This window comes from Lontra canadensis, unplaced genomic scaffold, assembly GCF_010015895.1.
Source record: "Lontra canadensis isolate GAN:19392208 unplaced genomic scaffold, GSC_riverotter_1.0 scaffold59, whole genome shotgun sequence".
NCBI lineage: Eukaryota > Metazoa > Chordata > Mammalia > Carnivora > Mustelidae > Lontra > Lontra canadensis.
In genome coordinates, this window is record NW_022631053.1 from 6,285,508 (window position 1) to 6,306,754 (window position 21,247).

Consider the following 21,247-nt stretch of genomic DNA (forward strand, 5'->3'; position numbering starts at 1 on the left):
TTTTTGCTTTACCCTTGGTTTTTAGCAGTTTGATTAGAACATACCTTGCCATGTTTCCTCTAAGTTTATTCTGCCTAGATTTCATGAGTTTCAAATTTGGAAATTTTTTAGCAATTACTTCTTTTTTTTGTTTTGTTTTGTTTTTAAGACTTTATTTATTTATTTATTTATTTGTCAGAGAGAGAGAGAGAGAGAGAGTGAGTGCGCTCAAGCAGGCAGAGGCAGAAAGGGGCTTGATGTGGGACTCAATCCCAAGACCCTGGGATCATGACCTGAGCAGAAGGCATCGACTTAACCCACTGAGCCACCCAGGTGTCCCTAGCCATTGCTTCTCATTTGAATATATTTTTGGTCCCCAACTCCTGAAACTTCGGTTGCACGTGTGTTAAGCTGCTTGATATATTTCACAGATTTCTTTTGTCCCGAACCTTTCTTTTTCAGTCTTTTTTCTCTCTGTACTTCATTTTAAATATTTCCTATTTCCAGATCTTCAAGGTCTCTACTCTTTTCTCCTATAGTCTATAATTTGTTATATTTCCTCCTGTAAAAATTAAAAATGTTTTAAATTTGATAATCATGATTTTGTTTAATATTAAACTTTAAAATTTGTGCCACATTTCAAGATATTACTTGACTCACAATAGTATTTTACATATTTAAATTCAGTAAGTCACAGAATAAAACTATTCACTTAAACAGTATAATTCTCCTTTAATAGCAGTGACTTTATATAAGAGGTTTGACTTCAAACTGTCTTACTATTCCTTTCTTTAGCCTCTATTTTCCAGAGACAGGCACATTTCAACTCATGTCTTTTTTTTTTTTTTTTAAGATTTTGTTTATTTATTTGAGAGAGAGAGAGAGAAAAGGACAGAGTACAAGGGGTGGGGAGGGGCAAGGGAGAGAGAAAAGCAGAATCCCCACTGAGCAGGAAGACTGATGCAGGCTCAGGCTGGATCCCAGGTCCTGGAGATCATGACCTGAGCTGAGGGCAGATGCTTAAGGGACTGAGCCACCCAGGCTCCCCTCAACTTTTTTCCTTAATGAATATTTTGCATCAAGTTCCTGAAGTTTTCCATTTCTTTCACACTTGTAGAAACTCTTCCAGTTGCAATAAACAATGATACTATTTCTTGTCTGGTTAGATGGAATTCATAAGTGGGCCTGCTTTCTGCTATGTTTGCTAGCAATGTCTCTGGGGAAAAAAAAAAAAAGCCTTCAAAGCAGTGCCCAAACCCTTTATTGTGGGAAAACCAGTATTTTCCCACAGTTGACATTTAAACCAACAAATACAACCCATAATTTTTGAAACATTTCTATAATGCAGTCTAAAGTCTGCCTTTAGTTAGCTTGCTCCTTTTTCTATACCAAGCAAAAAGTAATAATAATTCTTATAAAAATGCAAGAGAAATTATTTAACTTTATGAAGTATTTCCAAGAGTAACTTTGTCCTTTGAATCTTAAACTTCATTTCCACGAAACACTTGAAAGTTTGGGTGCTCAAAGAATGATAGCAATTTTTTTTTTAAAGATTTTTATTTATTTGACAGATCACAAGTAGGCAGAGAGGCAGGCAGAGAGAGAGAGGAGGAGGAGGCAGGCTCCCTGCTGAGCAGAGAGCCCAATGCGAGGCTCGATCCCAGGACCCTGGGATCATGACCTGAGCTGAAGGCAGAGGCTTTAACCACTGAACCACCCAGGCGCCCCAAAGAATGATAGCAATTTAGATAAAGGGCTTCATTCTTTTAAGTAGAGAAAATACAAGTTCTTTTTTTAAAATATTTTATTGATTTATTTGACAGACAGAGATCACAGGTAGGCAGAGAGGCAGGCAGAGAGAGAGGGGGAAGCAGGCTCCCTGCCAAGCAGAGAGCCCAATGCCATGCGGGACTCTATCCCAGGATCCCAGGATCATGACCTGAGACTAAGGCAGAGGCTTTAATCCACTGAGCCACCCAGGTGCCCTGAGAAAATGCAAGTTCTTGAAAATCCCATCAAACACACTAGTGAAATTCTGTAATGAACTTCCTCATTTCTTTTCCCAACAGGTATATTGTGAAGGCGGTCTTGCTCTCAGAGGCACATAATGCCTGCAGGCAGTCCAGAGGTAGTTTGTTACATGCCCCCCTCCCCGTTTTTGTACATGGAGACCATCTGTGAAAAATGCTCTCTTCACATTTCCCTTGAACAGAAGCTAAAATATTGAAAGGTTTTTAGTTGTGACTTTAAAAAGTTGTTTTCATAGATGATGATATCCCCTATCTTCCAAGCATCTGGTCCCTTGTAACTGTGTAAAAGCAATTTACATATTTAGTATCAGGGTATTATATATCATCAGCTTCACAGATGTTTTCTGGGGATCATCAGCCTCAAGCACTGAAGAACAGTCTTCTGTGATTCCTCATTCAAAGATCCATGCACAGCTCCGCATCATTCAGCTTGCTCACATTCTTCAGTGAGATTAGTGCCTTCTTCAGAATACCTATAGCTTGCAGATTTAATTTACACACTTGATTTTTAACTTATTTGATTTTACATTTTTATCACTTCTTACACTGAACTTACTTGCTTTATCCTATAATAAACATAAAATGTTTCATGATACCAGTATTGATATTAACAATAAAACTACAGAATGAAGTTTAAGATTCTTTGCAGTTTGTTTTGTTACTAGGGCATGTCCCACAAAGAACGGACAAAGTCCTGCATTCAAAAATCATGTGAAATAAATCTTTTTTGTTGAGAGGGGGTTTGTGTTATCACTCACATGCTTAGGCTTATTTACTTTGTTTTTAATTTTAGGGATTGCTCTTTTTTCTCTTTTTGATTTAATTTACTTTTTGACTATGTAAAATAATTACATTTTTCTAAAGTCAAAACTACAAAAGAAAAGGTATATTCAGAGGAGTCTCTTCCAATCCTACCCGTTAATCCTCATTCCCCATCCCCACCTCCTATAAATAGCCATTTTAATTAGTCTCCAAATTATTCTTTAATGTCTAATTTTGTACAAGAACTAGGTACCCATATACTGCTCTGCACCTTACCTCATATAATATTATGACGATCATTCTATAGCAATGCAAAGAAATATTCCTATGTCTGTATGACTATGTCCACTATGTACTATAACTTATTTAACTATTTGGATCCTCTCTCTCAATGGCATTCAGGATATTTATAGTCTTTTGCCATTAAAAATAATGCCACATGAATAACCCTGTGCATATATCATCCTGAATTTGTGCAGATGTACTTTTAAGATAGTTTCCTAGGAAATGTGCTTGCTGGGTTAATGGGTAACTGCCTCTATTTGTAATTTTGCTAGATAGTACCAAATTCCCCTCCTTGAGGGCTGTATCACTCTACACTTCCACTGGTCCATATCAGTATGTCTCTTTCACCAGAACTTTGGTAAGAGTGTGCTCTCAAACTTTTGGTGTTTTGCCAGCACAATAAGAAATCCTATCTCAATGTAATATAATTTGCTTCTTTTTTATTGTTGTTGTTTTTAATGAGTATATTTTACTATTTTAGGGGCCACTTGCATGAATTTTTAACTATGTTTATGTCTTGTGCTATTTTTCCACTGGATTTATCTTTTTATTTCTAGGCTCTCTTTTTATATTAAGGAGATTAACTTTTTCCTGTGGTTTAAGTTGCAGATATTTTGTCCAGTGAATCATTTGTCTTTGGTCTTACTTGTGGTATGTGGGTCATGTCATTTTTAAACATTTTTATGTAATAGAATTTGTTTTCTATTAATTTAGATTTCAAGTCATAGAGATGTGTTCCTCACTACTCCCATGGGTGATGATTACACAGAAACTGACCCATGTTTTCTTCTGTTGTTTTCAGGGTTTCCATTTTGGTTATGTTTAGTTAACTAATCCATGCAGAGTTTATCTTGGTGTACAGTCTAAACAAAGAATTCAATTTTACCTGTGTCCAAATGGTACCCAGTTGTCTCAGCAACATTTATTACAAAGTCCATTTCTTCCTTATTTTGCAAGTTCTTTATCATATATGAAATTACTTTATATACTGGATTTATATTATGTTTCATTAGTGTAACTGTCTGTTCATGTGCCAGTTCTACACTTTAAACTGTGAAGGCTTTCTAGTATTTTAAATGTCTGGTAAGACTGACCCCTCCCCATTGCTCTTCTTTTCAGCATTTTTCCTAGAAAGTCTTATTTAGTTTTTTCCATATGAACTTAAGAATCGATTTATCTAGGGGTGCCTGGGTGGTTCAGTCAGTTAACCATATGCGTTTGGCTCAGGTCGTCATCCCCAGGTCCTGGGTCCTAGGTCCTCGGGTTGAGCCCAGTGGAGTCTGCTTTGGGCTCCTTGCTCAGTGGGGAGTCTGCCTCTGCCACTCCCCGCAGCTGGTGCATACTCTCTCTCTCAAATAAAACAATAAAATCTTTAAAAAAAATCAATTTATCTAACTAAAAAACAAACAAAATCTTGTTAGACTTTTTACTGAAATTATATTAAATTTACAAATTAACTGAAGGTATGTCTTTTATTCATTCAAGTTTTTTACTTTTGTGTTTTGGGGAGTATCATAAAGTTTCCCTGTATGTATGAATCCTACTGACTTCTGTAAATTGCTTTTATATCCTGCACTTTGCTGAGTTATCTTTTTATTTTCAGCAGTTTTCCTATTGCTTTGCTTTCATTTTCTAGACACGTGACTATATTTTCTACAATTCTCATATATCTAATTGCTTTCTCTATATCAGTGCTGTGGCAAATACCTCAAACACCATGTTAGATATTATAGTAATAGTGTAGAGATCCTTGTTGTGCTTCAGACATTAGTAAGGATGCCTCCAGTGTTTACCCATAAAAGGAGTAAGCTACTGGTAAGCAAGATGCTTTATGATGTTAGGAAAATACTCTTCTATTCCTCTTTTAACAATTATTTTTATTAGAAATACATCTTGAATCTTCTTAGGTATTTTTCCACAATCTATGGATATAATCACAAGACTTTTCTTCTGATATATAATATTAATAAATATATTAATGTATTTTCTAACATTGAACCATCTTTGCCTTCCTAAAGCAATATCCACTTGGTCATGACATATCATGTTGTTTGATTCTATTTGCTAATATTTTATTTGGGATTTTTGCATTGATACTCATGAATGAGATTCATCTGTACCTTTCTCTTTGTACGATCTATCAGATTTTTGTCTCAATGTTATATTTATTTCATTAAAGACTTCGAAGTCGTCCTTTTTCTGTTCTTTAGAGTGGAGTTGAGATTATCAGTCTTTAAAGGTTTCTTTTGAAACATCTTGAATAACTTTAAGGGTAATTAAAAATATAGAGAGTGGAAGGAGGAGGAGTCAAGATGGCGAAGAAGTAGCAGGCTGAGACTACTTCAGGTAGCGGGAGATCAGCTAGATAGCTTATCTAAAGATTGCAAACACCTACAAATCCAACGAGAGATTGAAGAGAAGAAGAACAGCAATTCTGGAAACAGAAAATCAACCACCTTCTGAAAGGTAGGACTGGCGGAAAAGTGAATCCAAAGCGACGGGAAGATAGACCGCGGGGGGAGGGGCCGGCTCCCGGCAAGCGGCGGAGCAACGGAGCACAAAATCAGGACTTTTAAAAGTCTGTTCCGCTGAGGGACATCGCTCCACAGGCTTAACCGGGGTGAAGCCCACGCGGGGTCAGCGTGGCCTCAGGTCCCGCAGGGTCACAGAAGGATCGGGGGTGTCTGAGTGTCGCAGAGCTTACAGGTATTAGAACGGGGAAGCCGGCTACAGAGACAGAACGAGGAGTGAGCTCTAAACTCGGGTTACCTTGAACCGGTCGCAGGCTCGGTGAGCTCGGAGCGCAGCCGGAGGCCAGGGTGACGGACGGGAGTAATTGGGCGCTGTTCTCTGAGGGCGCACTGAGGAGTGGGGCCCCAGGCTCTCGGCTCCTCCAGGCCGGAGACTGGGAGGCAGCCATCTTCATTCCCATCCTCCGGAGCTCTACGGAAAGTGCTCAGGGAACAAAAGCTCCCGAAAGCAAACCCGAGCGGATTACTCAACCCGGCCCCTGGTAAGGGCGGTGCAATTCCACCTGGGGCAAAGACACTTGAGAATCACTACCACAGGCCCCTCCCCCAGAAGATCAACAAGAAATCCAGCCAGGACCAAGTTCACCTACCAAGGAATGCAGTTTCAGTACCAAGAAGAGCAGCAGAATCCCAGAGGAGGAGAAAGCAAAGCACGGAACTCATGGCTTTCTCCCCATGATTCTTTAGCCTTGCAGTTAATTTAATTTTTTTTCTTTTTCAATTTTTTTCTCTTCTTCTGCTAAATTTTTTTAAACTTTTACCCTTTTCTTTTTTAACGTTTTTTAACTAGTTTATCTAATATATATATATATATATATATATTTTTCCTTTTTATATTTTTTCTTTATTCGTTTTCTTCTTTTAATTGTTTAATTTTTTTTTTCTTTCTGAACCTCTTATTATCCCTTTCTCTCCCCTCACGATTTGGGAACTCTTCTGATTTGGTTAAAGCATATTTTCCTGAGGTTGTTGCCACCCTTTTAGTATTTTACTTGCTCCTTCATATACTCTTATCTGGACAAAATGACACGGCAAAAAAATTCACCACAAAAAAAAGAACAAGAGGCAGTACCGAAGGCTAGGGACCTAATCAATACAGACATTGGTAATATGTCAGATCTAGAGTTCAGAATGATGATTCTCAAAGTTCTAGCCGGGCTCGAAAAAGGCATGGAAGATATTAGAGAAGCCCTCTCAGGAGATATAAAAGCCCTTTCTGGAGAAATAAAAGAACTAAAATCTAACCAAGTTGAAATCAAAAAAGCTATTAATGAGGTGCAATAAAAAATGGAGGCTCTCACTGCTAGGATAAATAAGGCAGAAGAGAGAATTAGCGATATAGAAGACCAAATGACAGAGAATAAAGAAGCTGAGCAAAAGAGGGACAAACAGCTACTGGACCACGAGGGCAGAATTCGAGAGATAAGTGACACCATAAGACGAAACAACATTAGAATAATTGGGATTCCAGAAGAAGAAGAAAGAGAGAGGGGAGCAGAAGGTATATTGGAGAGAATTATTGGAGAGAATTTCCCCAATATGGCAAAGGGAACAAGCATCAAAATCCAGGAGGTTCAGAGAACCCCCCTCAAAATCAATAAGAATAGGTCCACACCCCACCACCTAATAGTAAAATTTACAAGTCTTAGTGACAAAGAGAAAATCCTGAAAGCAGCCCGGGAAAAGAAGTCTGTAACATACAATGGTAAAAACATTAGATTGGCAGCAGACTTATCCACAGAGACCTGGCAGGCCAGAAAGAGCTGGCATGATATATTCAGAGCACTAAACGAGAAAAACATGCAGCCAAGAATACTATATCCAGCTAGGCTATCACTGAAAATAGAAGGAGAGATAAAAAGCTTCCAGGACAAACAAAAACTGAAAGAATTTGCAAACACCAAACCAGCTCTACAGGAAATATTGAAAGGGGTCCTCTAAGCAAAGAGAGAGCCTAAAAGTAGTAGATCAGAAAGGAACAGAGACAATATACAATAACAGTCACCTTACAGGCAATACAATGGCACTAAATTCATATCTCTCAATAGTTACCCTGAATGTTAATGGGCTAAATGCCCCAATCAAAAGACACAGGGTATCAGAATGGATAAAAAAACAAAACCCATCTATATGTTGCCTACAAGAAACTCATTTTAAACCCGAAGACACCTCCAGATTTAAAGTGAGGGGGTGGAAAACAATTTACCATGCTAATGGACATCAGAAGAAAGCAGGAGTGGCAATCCTTATATCAGATCAATTAGATTTTAAGCCAAAGACTATAATAAGAGATGAGGAAGGACACTATATCATACTCAAAGGATCTGTCCAACAAGAAGATCTAACAATTGTAAATATCTATGCCCCTAACGTGGGAGCAGCCAACTATATAAACCAATTAATAACAAAATCAAAGAAACACATCAACAATAATACAATAATAGTAGGGGACTTTAACACTCCCCTCACTGAAATGGACAGATCAACCAAGCAAAAGATCAACAAGGAAATAAAGGCCTTAAATGACACATTGGACCAGATGGACATCACAGATACATTCAGAACATTTCATCCCAAAGCAACAGAATACACATTCTTCTCTAGTGCACATGGAACATTCTCCAGAATAGATCACATCCTCGGTCCTAAATCAGGTCTCAACCTGTATCAAAATATCGGGATCATTCCCTGCATATTTTCAGACCACAATGCTCTGAAGCTAGAACTCAATCACAACAAGAAATTTGGAAAGAACTCAAATACATGGAGACTAAACAGCATCTTTCTAAAGAATGAATGGGTCAACCAGGAAATTAAAGAAGAATTGAAAAAATTCATGGAAACAAATGATAATGAAAACACAATGGTTCAAAATCTGTGGGACACAACAAAGGCAGTCCTGAGAGGAAAATATATAGCGGTACAAGCCTTCCTCAAGAAACAAGAAAGGTCTCAGGTGCACAACCTAACCCTACACCTAAAGGAGCTGGAGAAAGAACAAGAAAGAAACCCTAAACCCAGCAGGAGAAGAGAAATCGTAAAGATCAGAGCAGAAATCAATGAAATAGAAACCAAAAAAACAATAGAACAAATCATGAAACTAGGAGCTGGTTCTTTGAAAGAATTACTAAGATTGATAAACCCCTGGCCAGACTTATCAAAAAGAAAAGAGAAAGGACCCAAATAAATAAAATCAGGAATGAAAGAGGAGAGATCACAATGAACACCAAAGAAATACAGACAATTATAAGAACATACTATGAGCAACTCTACGCCAACAAATTTGACAATCTGGAAGAAATGGATGCATTCCTAGAGACATATAAACTACCACAACTGAACCAGAAAGAAATAGAAAGCCTGAACAGACCCATAACCAGTAAGGAGATTGAAACAGTCATCAAAAATCTCAAAACAAACAAAAGCCCAGGGCCAGATGGCTTCCCGGGGGAATTCTACCAAACATTTAAAGAAGAACTAATTCCTATTCTCCTGAAACTGTTCCAAAAAAATAAAAATGGAAGGAAAACTTCCAAACTCATTTTATGAGGCCAGCATCACCTTGATCCCAAAACCAGACAAGGATCCCATCAAAAAAGAGAACTACAGACCAATATCCTTGATGAACACAGATGCAAAAATTCTCACCAAAATACTAGCCAATAGGATTCAACAGTACATTAAAAGGATTATTCACCACGACCAAGTGGGATTTATTCCAGGGCTGCAAGGTTGGTTCAACATCTGCAAATCAATCAATGTGATAAAACACATTAATAAAAGAAAGAACAGGAACCATATGATACTCTCTATAGATGCTGAAAAAGCATTTGACAAAGTACAGCATCCCTTCCTGATCAAAACTCTTCAAAGTGTAGGGATAGAGGGCACATACCTCAATATTATCAAAGCCATCTATGAAAAACCCACCGCAAATATCATTCTCAATGGAGAAAAACTGAAAGCTTTTCTGCTAAGGTCGGGAACATGGCAGGGATGTCCATTATCACCACTGCTATTCAACATAGTACTAGAAGTCCTAGCCTCAGCAATCAGACAACAAAAGGAAATTAAAGGCATCCAAACCAGCAAAGAAGAAGTCAAACTATCACTCTTCGCAGATGATGTGATACTATATGTGGAAAACCCAAAAGACTCCACTCCAAAACTGCTTGAACTTGTACAGGAATTCAGTAAAGTGTCAGGATATAGAATCAATGCACAGAAATCAGTTGCATTTCTTTACACCAACAACAAGACAGAAGAAAGAGAAATTAAGGAGTCAATCCCATTTACAATTTCACCCAAAACTATAAAATACCTAGGAATAAACCTAACCAAAGAGGCTAAGAATCTATACTCAGAAAACTATAAAGTACTCATGAAAGAAATTGAGGAAGACACAAAGAAATGGAAAAATGTTCCATGCTCCTGGATTGGAAGAATAAATATTGTGAAAATGTCTATGCTACCTAAAGCAATCTACACATTTAATGCAACTCCTATCAAAGTACCATCCATTTTTTTCAAAGAAATGGAACAAACAATCCTAAAATTTATATGGAACCAGAAAAGACCTCGAATAGCCAAAGGAATATTGAAAAAGAAAGCCAAAGTTGGTGGCATCACAATCGCGGACTTCAAGCTCTATTACAAAGCTGTCATCATCAAGACAGGATGGTACTGGCACAAAAACAGACACATAGATCAATAGAACAGAATAGAGAGCCCAGAAATAGACCCTCAACTCTATGGTCAACTAATCTTCGACAAAGCAGGAAAGAATGTCCAATGGAAAAAAGACAGCCTCTTCAATAAATGGTGTTGGGAAAATTGGACAGCCACATGCAGAAAAATGAAATTGGATCATTTCCTTACACCACACACGATAATAGACTCAAAATGGATGAAGGACCTCAATGTGAGAAAGGAATCCATTGAAATCCTTGAGGAGAACACAGGCAGCAACCTCTTCGACCTCAGCCGCAGCAACATCTTCCTAGGAACATCGCCAAAGGCAAGGGAAGCAAGGGCAAAAATGAACTATTGGGATTTTATCAAGATCAAAAGCTTTTGCACAGCAAAGGAAACAGTAAACAAAACCAAAAGACAACTGACAGAATGGGAGAAGATATTTGCAAACGACATATCAGATAAAGGGCTAGTGTCCAAAACCTATAAAGAACTTAGCAAACTCAACATCCAAAGAACAAATAATCCAATCAAGAAATGGGCAGAGGACATGAATAGACATTTCTGCAAAGAAGACATCCAGATGGCCAACAGACACATGAAAAAGTGCTCCATATCACTCGGCATCAGGGAAATACAAATCAAAACCACAATGAGATATCACCTCACACCAGTCAGAATGGCTAAAATTAACAAGTCGGAAATGACAGATGCTGGCGAGGATGCAGAGAAAGGGGAACCCTCCTACACTGTTGGTGGGAATGCAAGCTGGTGCAACCACTCTGGAAAACAGCATGGAGGTTCCTCAAAATGTTGAAAATAGAACTACCCTATGACCCAGCAATTGCACTACTGGGTATTTACCCTAAAGATAAAAACGTAGTGATCCGAAGGGGCACGTGCACCCAAATGTTTATAGCAGCAATGTCTACAATAGCCAAACTATGGAAAGAACCTAGATGTCCATCAACAGACGAATGGATAAAGAAGATGTGGTATATATACACGATGGAATACTATGCAGCCATCAAAAGAAATGAAATCTTGCCATTTGCGATGACGTGGATGGAACTAGAGGGTATCATGCTTAGCGAAGTAAGTCAATCGGAGAAAGACAATTATCATATGATCTCCCTCATATGAGGGAGGAGATGCAACATGGGGGGTTAAGGGGGTAGGAGAAGAGTAAATGAAACAAGTTGGGATTGGGAGGGAGACAAACCATAAGTGACTCTTAATCTCACAAAACAAACTGAGGGTTGATGGGGGGAGAGGGGTTGGGGGGGTGGGGTTATGGACATTGGGGAGGGTATGTGCTATGGTGAGTGCTGTGAAATGTGTAAACCTGGTGATTCACAGACCTGTACCCCTGGGGATAAAAATATATTATATGTTTAAAAAAAATAAAATTTATTTTAAAAAAGTTGTAAAATATCAGATTAGTAATGTTTATATCAATGACATGTTAAAAAGACAATATTTGGGAATTAGTATGTTCATATCAATGTTCTTATCAATGACATGTTGAAAAGATAATATTTTGGGTATAGTGGGTTAAATAAAACACATTATTAAAATTAAAGAAATATATAGAGAGAGTGGAAAAAAGACAGTCTCTTCAATAAATGGTGCTGGGCAAATTGGACAGCTATGTATAGAAAAATGAAACTCCACCATTCTCTTATACCATACACAAAGAAAAACTCAGTATGGTTAAAAGGCCTCAATGTGAGGCAGGAATCTATCAAAATCCCAAAGAAGAACATAGGCAGTAACCTCTTCAACATCAGCCACAGCAATTTCTTTCAAGACATGTCCCCAAAGGCAAAGGAAACAAAAGCAAAAATGAACTTTTGGCACTTCATCAAGATTAAAAGTTTCTGCACAGCAAAGGAAACAGTCAATAAAACAAAGAGGCAATCCACATAATGGGAGAAGATATTCACAAATGTCACTACAGACAAAGGGCTGATATCCAAGATCTATAAAGAATTCCTCAAACTCAACACACACAAAACAGATAATAACGTCAAAAAATGGGCAGAAGACATGAACAGACACTTCTCCAAAGAAGACATACAAATGGTTAACAGACACATGAAAAAATGTTCATCATCATTAGCCATCAGGGAGATCAAATCAAAACCACATTGAGATGCCACCTTGCACCAGTTAGAATGGCCAAAATCAACAAGACAGTAAACAAGTGTTGGAGAGGATGTGGAGAAAAGGGAACCCTCTTACGCTGTTGGGGGAATGCAAGTTGGTGCAGCCACTTTGGAAAACAGTGTGGAGACTCCTTAAGAAATTAAAAATAGAGCTTCCCTATGACCCTGTAATTGCACTACTGGGTATTTACCCCAAAGATACAGATATAGCGAAAAGAAGGGCCATCTGTACCCCAATGTTCCTAGCAGCAATGGCCACAGTCGCCAAACTGTGGAAAGAACTAAGATGCCCTTCAACAGATGAATGGATAAAGAAGATATGGTCCATATATACAGTGGAGTATTATGCCTCCCTCAGAAAGGATGAATACCCAACTTTTGTAGCAACACGGACAGGACTGGAGGAGATGATGCTGAGTGAAATAAGTCAAGCAGAGAGAGTCAATTAACATATAGTTTCACTTACTTGTGGAGCATAAGGAAGAACACAGAGGACATTAGGAGATGGAGAGAAGTGAGTTGGGGAAAATGGAGGAGGAGACAAACCATGAGAGACCTAGGACTCTGAGAAACAAACTGAGGGTTTTAGAGTGGAGTGGGGTGAGCCTGGTGGTGGGTATTAAGGAGGCACATATTGCATGAAGCACTGGGTGAGGTGCATAAACAATGAATTTTGGAACACACACAAAAATTTTAATTTAATTTTAAAAAATTCTACCCAGTATTTTGTTTTCAGCAGATAGCTGGTCTAAGTAATCTGTTCCTTGTTTCTCGTGAAGAAAAAAACTTCCACCTTTCTTTACCTTAATTACTTCTTCTAATCCTTCAAGACTTTATTCAGTTATAATCTTCTTTACAAAGTTTTCTCTGAGCCCCCTGGTTGTGCTAAGTTTCCTCTTGTCTCTTTTCTGGGCTTCTACTGGATGGCATTTATTCTTGCATAACTGTATAATATTGAAATAATTCATTATGTTATCATTATCTTCCATTAATCAAAAGTTTTTTATGGACGGGAATCCTGTATTGCCTCTACTTTTTATTTCCAGTATCTAATGCCAAACACAGTACCTGACATTGAGTAGGAGCCTTAATAAATATTTAATGAACTAATCTTTGATCAGATCCTCCCAACACACACACATACACACACACTACCTGTTTCCTCTCAAGTTCTTACCTTTGTGAATGGCTACTCAATTCATCTAGGAGAATACAGTAAAAATCTAAAACTCATTGTTGGCACACTATACCCCCTCATCTTCAATTTGTAGTTAATCACCAAGCTCTATCTATTCTGACCTAAAATATTTCAAATTCACTCACTTCTCTCCCTTTATATGGCCACCACCTTAGTCCAAGTCCCTACCACTTCTTGCCTAGATCACTTAATTGCTATTCTTCCTATTTTAATCACTGTTCCTTCTGTAATCCATTCATCAGAAAGTCAAAGTAATCCTTTAAAAAGACATATGTGATTATGTCACTTGTATAAGACCTATCAATAGTTTCTCCTTCTTTTGGGATAAAGTTTAGAATCTTTAGTATGTCCACAAAGACCCTGGCTAATCTGGAGCATCTATCCTTTCCAGCTTTAACTTGTGCCCTTTGCTTCCTTATCATTCTGGCCTCATACTCTTCTTCCAACTTCCTAAGCTTTTTCCCACTCAGAATCTTGGCCATTTGCTAGAGGGCCCACTCCCTGCAGCTTTGATCTGGTTATATCCATTTATTTTCCAAATCCATGCTCAAAGCACTTTTCTTTTACCTCCCAGATTTACTGAGACTCTACTGAATGGTCATATTATCTTTCATACTTTTCCCTTATGGAACTTAACACTACTGTGATTATTTTTGTGTTTCTTTTTTTTTTAAGATTTTATTTATTTATTTGACTGACAGAGATCACAAGTAGGCAGAGAGGCAGGCGGGGGCGGAGAGGGGGGAAATGCAGGCTCCCTGCTGAGCAGGGAGCCTGGGACCCTGGGATCATGACCTGAGCTGAAGGCAGAGGCTTTAACCCACTGAGGCACCCAGGTGCCCCCATTTTTATGTTTCTTTGCCTAATGTTTATTTCTGACACTAACTATAATTTTCCTGGAGGCAGGGACCATGTTGATCTTATTTTCAGCCATATCTTCAGCATCTGTCATAAGGAATAGCGCAGTAATAGAATTTAATAAGTATTTATTGAATGAATGGGTGAATGATGAGTGAATGAACAAAACTAGTTAACTGAATTCTGAGAAGTCTGAGAAATAAATTCTCTATTTCCCCCTCTAGGGGGAGACCTACTCCTACTAGAAATAGCATGGGGCTCAAGAGAGCTCAAAATTCTCAAATTAACAGTTTCTAAAGCTTCTTAAGTCCCTGAAATGGATTCAGGGAATCCAATCATTCCTTGCTAGTAGAACTCTCCAGGTCAGTCTAGACCACCCAGTGGTACCAGACAAGTGTTAATTTCCCCTTCCTTGAACAATCTTGAAATCCCTCCTGCTTGTGTTTCTCTATTCCAGTCTTGGTTTGCTAGGTGATTTAGCTATAACGGTCCACATTCTTGGAAAAATAATATCTATGTATATGTAATTTAAATATTATCATTAACATTGTTATTTATATTTTTATTGCACCCCCCCAAAATCCTTTAGGCATTCTTTCTCTACAAAGTCTCAAAATGGTTTAAAATTATTCTAATTGTGGAAAATATTGGTAACCTATGAGGCTAAAAAAATAATAAAATATTGATGAAAAGCTAATTTTCAAAAAGTAGCGATTCATAGATTTCCTTGAGACTTGGGGAAGGTTAAAAGGAAAAAGAAAAAGAATAGAGTTTGAATATTGGGAGCATGTCTGCCTCTGAGCAGTTTCTGAAAGAAGTCCTTGTTTAATCCTGATGACATGTCTTGGGAGACTATGCCTGCTGCACACTAATACTGTTCTTTTCTCTGCTGAACTACTTTCTCTAGGACAGAGTTTAAGTGTAGAAAAAGTTTCACAAGGCTTATATTTCTCTGTACTTTTTTTTTCGTTTCCTTTGTTTCTATTTCCAAAGCTCCTTTTCAAATTTCCTTTTAAATGTAACTTCTGACTTCTTTCTCAGGGTCAAGGACCAGTACATAGAGACATTCCACTATTCCTGTCTTTGGGAGGTCAGTTAGTTCACTTTAGTTCAATGCATGTATCCAATACCTACTGTGTGTCTGGGACTGTGCTATGGGGGAGGGAGGAGTGAGTGCAGGAAATCCGAATCTCTGCCTTAGAGGTGCTTACAGTGTAACTGGGAGGACCAAACAAATACAAAATATATAAGAACCACCATCTGCACATCAGGTTGTACAGATCAGTAAATTGATACTTAGATAATATAACTTGCTTAGACTGGCAAAGTAACTAGAACTAATATCAGAACTGGAAACTTGGTCCCTGTGGTGTTTACATATTATTTTGTTTCTCAAATAAGGGATAAGCAATAAACAGTAACCCTAAAAACTGAAGAAATTCAAAGTAGAGAGAAAATAGACCATTGTATTAATGAACCAAAGCTAATTTTCCCAACTAGTCTGACACTTAGATCTTGTTTTTTTCACCCTACTTTGCTAATTTTGACTGATCCCCTCTCTCTCCTTCACTCTTAGAGTATCACAAACTTCCTTTTCATTCTTTCCCCCGCTCTCTGGGGACAAGAAAATAGCTTATTTGGAAGGAAACACGTCTTAAGTCACCTTTCTCTAGGACAGGTGTCAGGAAAACGTTGCACCAACATTACCTAAATGGTCCCAAAGAAAGATGAGTCCTTTTTTAGACAGAAAAATAATTGATAAGTTCTGGCCAGAAGCCAGGAAACTGTTGGGAAAGGCTTCATGTTACCACTTACAGAGGTTTTAAGACAGAATTCCTCTCCTCTAGTACATGGTCACTCTAGAGGGTTGCATGCAAAATCGGGAAAGGGTTTGGAGCCAGCTGGTGAAGAAAGGAGTTTTTCACTCCAAAAAAGGAGTTACACAAAAGCCTGCCGCTGTGAGGTAGCCACAAAGCTCAAAAAGCAAGACACCCAGGTCTATAACCCGGGACAGCTTAATGGCATCTGCCCGGATCCTGAACACTAATACATGTTGAACAGTGATGGCAGGAATCATTACAATCAAAACAGCATTATCAAATTTCTAGTTCAGGTCTGTGCCAAGGTCTGAAAATAGAAACACTAGTTGTACTGTTAGCACCATCTAATGAACACTTCTTAAGAGCAGAACTGGAATTAGCAGAGGAGAGAAGAAAAAATAATGACCTAAAAGTTTTATGAGAGACGCAACGTATCTAAAACAAGCAAAAAACAACTCACTTATATCAAAGCATGAAGATCACAAATAACAAACTAAAACGTATAGACATGGAACTGGAATGTTAAATGCAAAATTCATGGGATGTGATAAAAAACCATTTTGTTTTTTGGCTTTTACCATCTTTTAAAATTTTGGGGAGACGGGGAACCTGGTGGCCGTTGGTTAAGTGTCCTACTCTTGATTCCAGCTCAGGTCCCCTGCTCAGGGTCATGAGTTAAGCCCTGCATTAGGCTCCATGTTGGGTATGGCACCTACTTTAAAAAATATATACACACACACACACACACACATACATACATATACATACACATATATGCAAACATACACACATTTATATATGTATATATACATATATAAAGATGTGTATATATATATATAGAGAGAGAGAGAGAGAGAGAGAGAGAAAGGATGATCTTCCCCTGCAATTTTCCCTGAGTGGAAAATTGGGCAGATTCCCTGACTTTGGTTCATTCTTTGATAACTGACAATCCTTTAAGTACATCACTTTAAGCCAAGAAAGAGAGTCTTGATTTGGTAATCAGAATGTTTCCAGTCCAAGATGGTAATCAAATACTCCAGTCTTCATTCTAAGGCACCAGTTTAAGACTTCTTCTCCCCGTTCCCCATGTAAGGCCTCTTGTGGCTGGTGGCTGCCTGCCTTCAACTTTCCCCTTAACTTACCTCCTCCCCCCACTAGCTAACTGTTGTTTGACCGGCTGTGTGAAAGCGGGAAGCAGAGCACCTAGGAGATATGATATATGTGTACTACCTAGGTCTGGCAGATGATTTAAGTTGACTTTTTCTTGTAGGGTACTTTTAAATGTTCTTTAGAGATCCTATCATCAGAGACCTCTCACTTCAGTCCTTTTGGCCTAAACAGATACAGGTGGTTGCCTATGACAACCTCTGTGTATGCTAAGATTCCTACGTTTGTCCATGTATCTCTAGCTTCTGGTCACTGGGCTCCTCCACACCTCTAGACAGCCCTTTTGAATAAACCAAAGGCAACACTATGCTGACTGTCTTCTATATGGCCCACATCTAATCCTAAGAAACATTTTTCCATTTATCATCCCTATCAAATCTGAGAGTGCTGGCAGATCCCAAAGCTTTGTGTCTCCTGCCTTTAAATTATAGGCAAGTGCTGGTGCAGTTCTCTGTGTTTTACAACTATGGGAAACAACTGCCAACTGCTCTGGTCCCATAGAAGCCCCTCTCTGGGCTCAAGGATAAGGATGTAGCATGAGCACTAACTCTCCCTCTGGGTGGGAAGGGAGTGGGAACTGAAAAGCATAAGCAAATTGCTCCTCAAGAAACCTCCACACAGACCCTTTCTCTCTATATTCTGTGTTCTCTCACTGTGAAGTAGAATTGTTCTTCAACATTGACTTTGTACATCAAAGCTTTGTTGAAATAATTATCCTGAATGGCAATTGACTGTTTGCAAATCCATCTCTAACCTTGATAATAAGAGAATGTGTTTCACCATCACTGTCTTCCCTGCACTGTGAGCACAGAGCCTGAAACAAAGTAGGTGCCAGTAAATGTTTGATAAATGCATGAATGAATGGATCTGAAACTTCATTTGGTTGTGCAGTATATTTTTCAGACACTATGAAATAATCTGTATAGTTAGCCTATGGGAGTCTCACTGGGAAAGTCATCATTCTATATTTATAAGATGTTGGGAGTCTCCCAGAATTTATACACCCTAACATTTACCAATCAAGAACTTTTGAGAAAGTAGACAACCCAGGGAAAAAGTCACAGTTTTTCAAGAAAGAAATGGATAAACAGGAGATAGCTCAAGTTTTTATATGACCATGTAGGGTGTTAAATCAAAACTTCTCAGAAAAAAAATTCCACCCAAACCGTGGATGTTGTCTGAATAGTTCATTCGGAAAGCCTAAAGCTGTACAAAACAACAAATAAAAAAATAGATTTAAGACATTTGGCAAAATGTTAATATGTTAAATATAGATGACGGATAGAAGGAGTTTGTGGTACTATTCTCTCTAGTTTTCTTCAGTATGTTTGAACATTTATGTAACACAAATAACATTTAAAAACTGAAGCTTGGAATTGGCACTCTCTTTACGCTGCTTTAGAAAGGAGGCACCAGAAGAAGGAAAAATGGAAGGGAAGCTATGTAGACTTTGGCATCTTATAATTAAGCCATAAATACTACTACTAATGTAGTAGTATTTTTATAGCCATAAAGCTATTCTTATCTGATGAGAAGTCAAAATTTTGGAAGCAGGAATTTTTGCTTAAAATTAAATAGATTCAGAATCGTAGAAATAGAAGGATGTTCAGAGATTATTTCAGCCAATTCTCTCACCTTACAAAGGAGAAAACTGATGCCCCCAAATTTGGGATGAAGTAACTATCAATCTCAGAGCCAGGACAAAAGCTAGGTCTGTACTTCTGTACTCTGGTTTCTCTTTCCACCTAGGTGGCATATGACATTGAACTAAAACTGTTAAGGTGAGAAAACTCAGGTGTTCTATTTTCATTTGCTGCATCCTTTGACTCTATCATTTCTGGTGTGTACATGTGGAGGACCTCCTTCTTTTGTGCAGTGGATTTTCCAAGATTTTCCAAGACACAGTGGTAGACTCACTAGAACTATAATTAATAAAATGAGGCCCAGAAAGGCAGTCATCAACCCTTCCATACATCAGTTGTCTGAAGCTTGTGCTCCACTTAGAGAAAGCTATGGGTGGTGTCAAGTATAGCATCATCTTACCGGGTCCAGAGAGAGGGAGACCTAGCACACCTTGGCCCACCGCATCATGCAGTGGACTTTTTACACAGCTGCCTCTTGCCTCATTAATTCCCCAGCCAAGTAGAATTCAAGGGGATTCTAGGGAGAATATATACTGGGGTATTGATTCTAGACAGTTCTAGGCACAGAGGTGGGAGTTTGGGAGGTACCGACTGAAACAAGGTTAGGTCTAACAAGACATGTAGTGGTTTGATTTATCTATGATCTTCCCTTTTGATGGCCAGGAAGGACTAAGGCTCACAGGATGAACTTCCCATTTTGGATCAACACAAACACAGGTATCTCTTGCCCTTGTATCTGAAGGTTTAACATTCTCTAGGGCCCTAGAGAATAATATAGATTTCTGGTTTAGAAGCAAGGGGCACAGAATCAAACTGCTTCCATTCACTGTTTTGATCAAATGCCTTATGGTAGTTGGGGCATGGGGATAGGGTTCTGGCCTCCACATATCATCCAAATTCCTTCAGCCTTTCCTAAGTAAATCTATGAATTAAAAGCAATGTAATTAATATGTAGCTACAGCTTCAAGTCAACTCCCCAGACTCCATCCCAATCAGCAGGCTGTCCCTAAGCCCTTCTTTCATACAGCTGCCAATTACTAGAGCAGCCTTTAACCCAGAACACGGAATTGGTGGCTTACAGGCTGACTGTTGCCTGCTTGCAAAATGGTTCTTTTTTTAAAATGTTGCCAATATTTGCAATTGGAGAGGATTCACTTTTATAAAAATCTGGATTTTAGCTTATTTTGAAAAATTGGACAACCTCACCATAGCAGAGTGGCGGGAGGTGGGGGACACATATCTGCATGGCAAAAATCTTTTCAGTTTGGAACTGAGAAGAGGCTCACTCTTCAGACAAGACATGAGCTTTTCCAGTTCATCATCCTCTCGGTGATGTTCATGAACTCTCTGGGCCGCGCTTTACTCTAAAACTCATTCGATTATGTTGCTTAGAACGCGCTTTGGGAGGTAGGGGTCGGGGCGTTTTTGGTTAAACAGGCTGCCGGGTAGATCTCAGTCAACACTGACAGTCGTCCTGTGTAGGCTGCTTCACTCTTTACCTGCACCACTGCGTGCTGCTGGCTTCAAATGTTTGCGCTGTTCAAAAGTACATCACTGAGAGATGTCAGCATCTCTCAAGGTGGGAAGGGTTTTGTCAGCATGTACGTCTTTTTCAGTCTTCAACATTTGGGCTACTACACCTCTTGGGTGGTCATCTTCGGTATGGTTCCCTTTGAGGGAGCGTGGACAGTATCCAGGAGGGTTCAGAAGAGCATACATGCGTTCCGATATTATGAATGATGGAAATCGCTTCCCTAAACGCTTCTTACTAACAGTTTAGTCTCCTAAGCAACTAAACCAGTGCAGCGAGTTTAGAAATTTCGAAATGAGGTGCTCAGGCCACCTCAGTTGGAGACAGAGGGAGGCAGCGAAGGGCACAGAAGGACCCACTGCAGGCCTGGTCCACGCAGGCACTGCCGCAAAGCGTCGGGAAGAGCCGGGAGAGCTTTTTGCCCACCGCTGCAGACCCGAGTTCCAGGACTACGGCCGAGAGCGCTACACTGCGCCTGCGCGCAAAGCCTCCGGCGGGCGAAGAACTTAATGTGTTATCTATACCTGGGTCGGACGGCGGCTGCCTCCGTCTGCGCAGGCGCACGCCGCCTCCAGCCATTGGC

General features: G+C 39.1%; 1 pseudogene; it reads right to left on the bottom strand.

Moving 5' to 3' along the window:
* Positions 1-1,040: 1,040 nt before the first annotated feature.
* Positions 1,041-21,243, bottom strand: LOC116878771 (annotated as a pseudogene).
* Between the last annotated feature and the right edge of the window lie 4 nt (positions 21,244-21,247).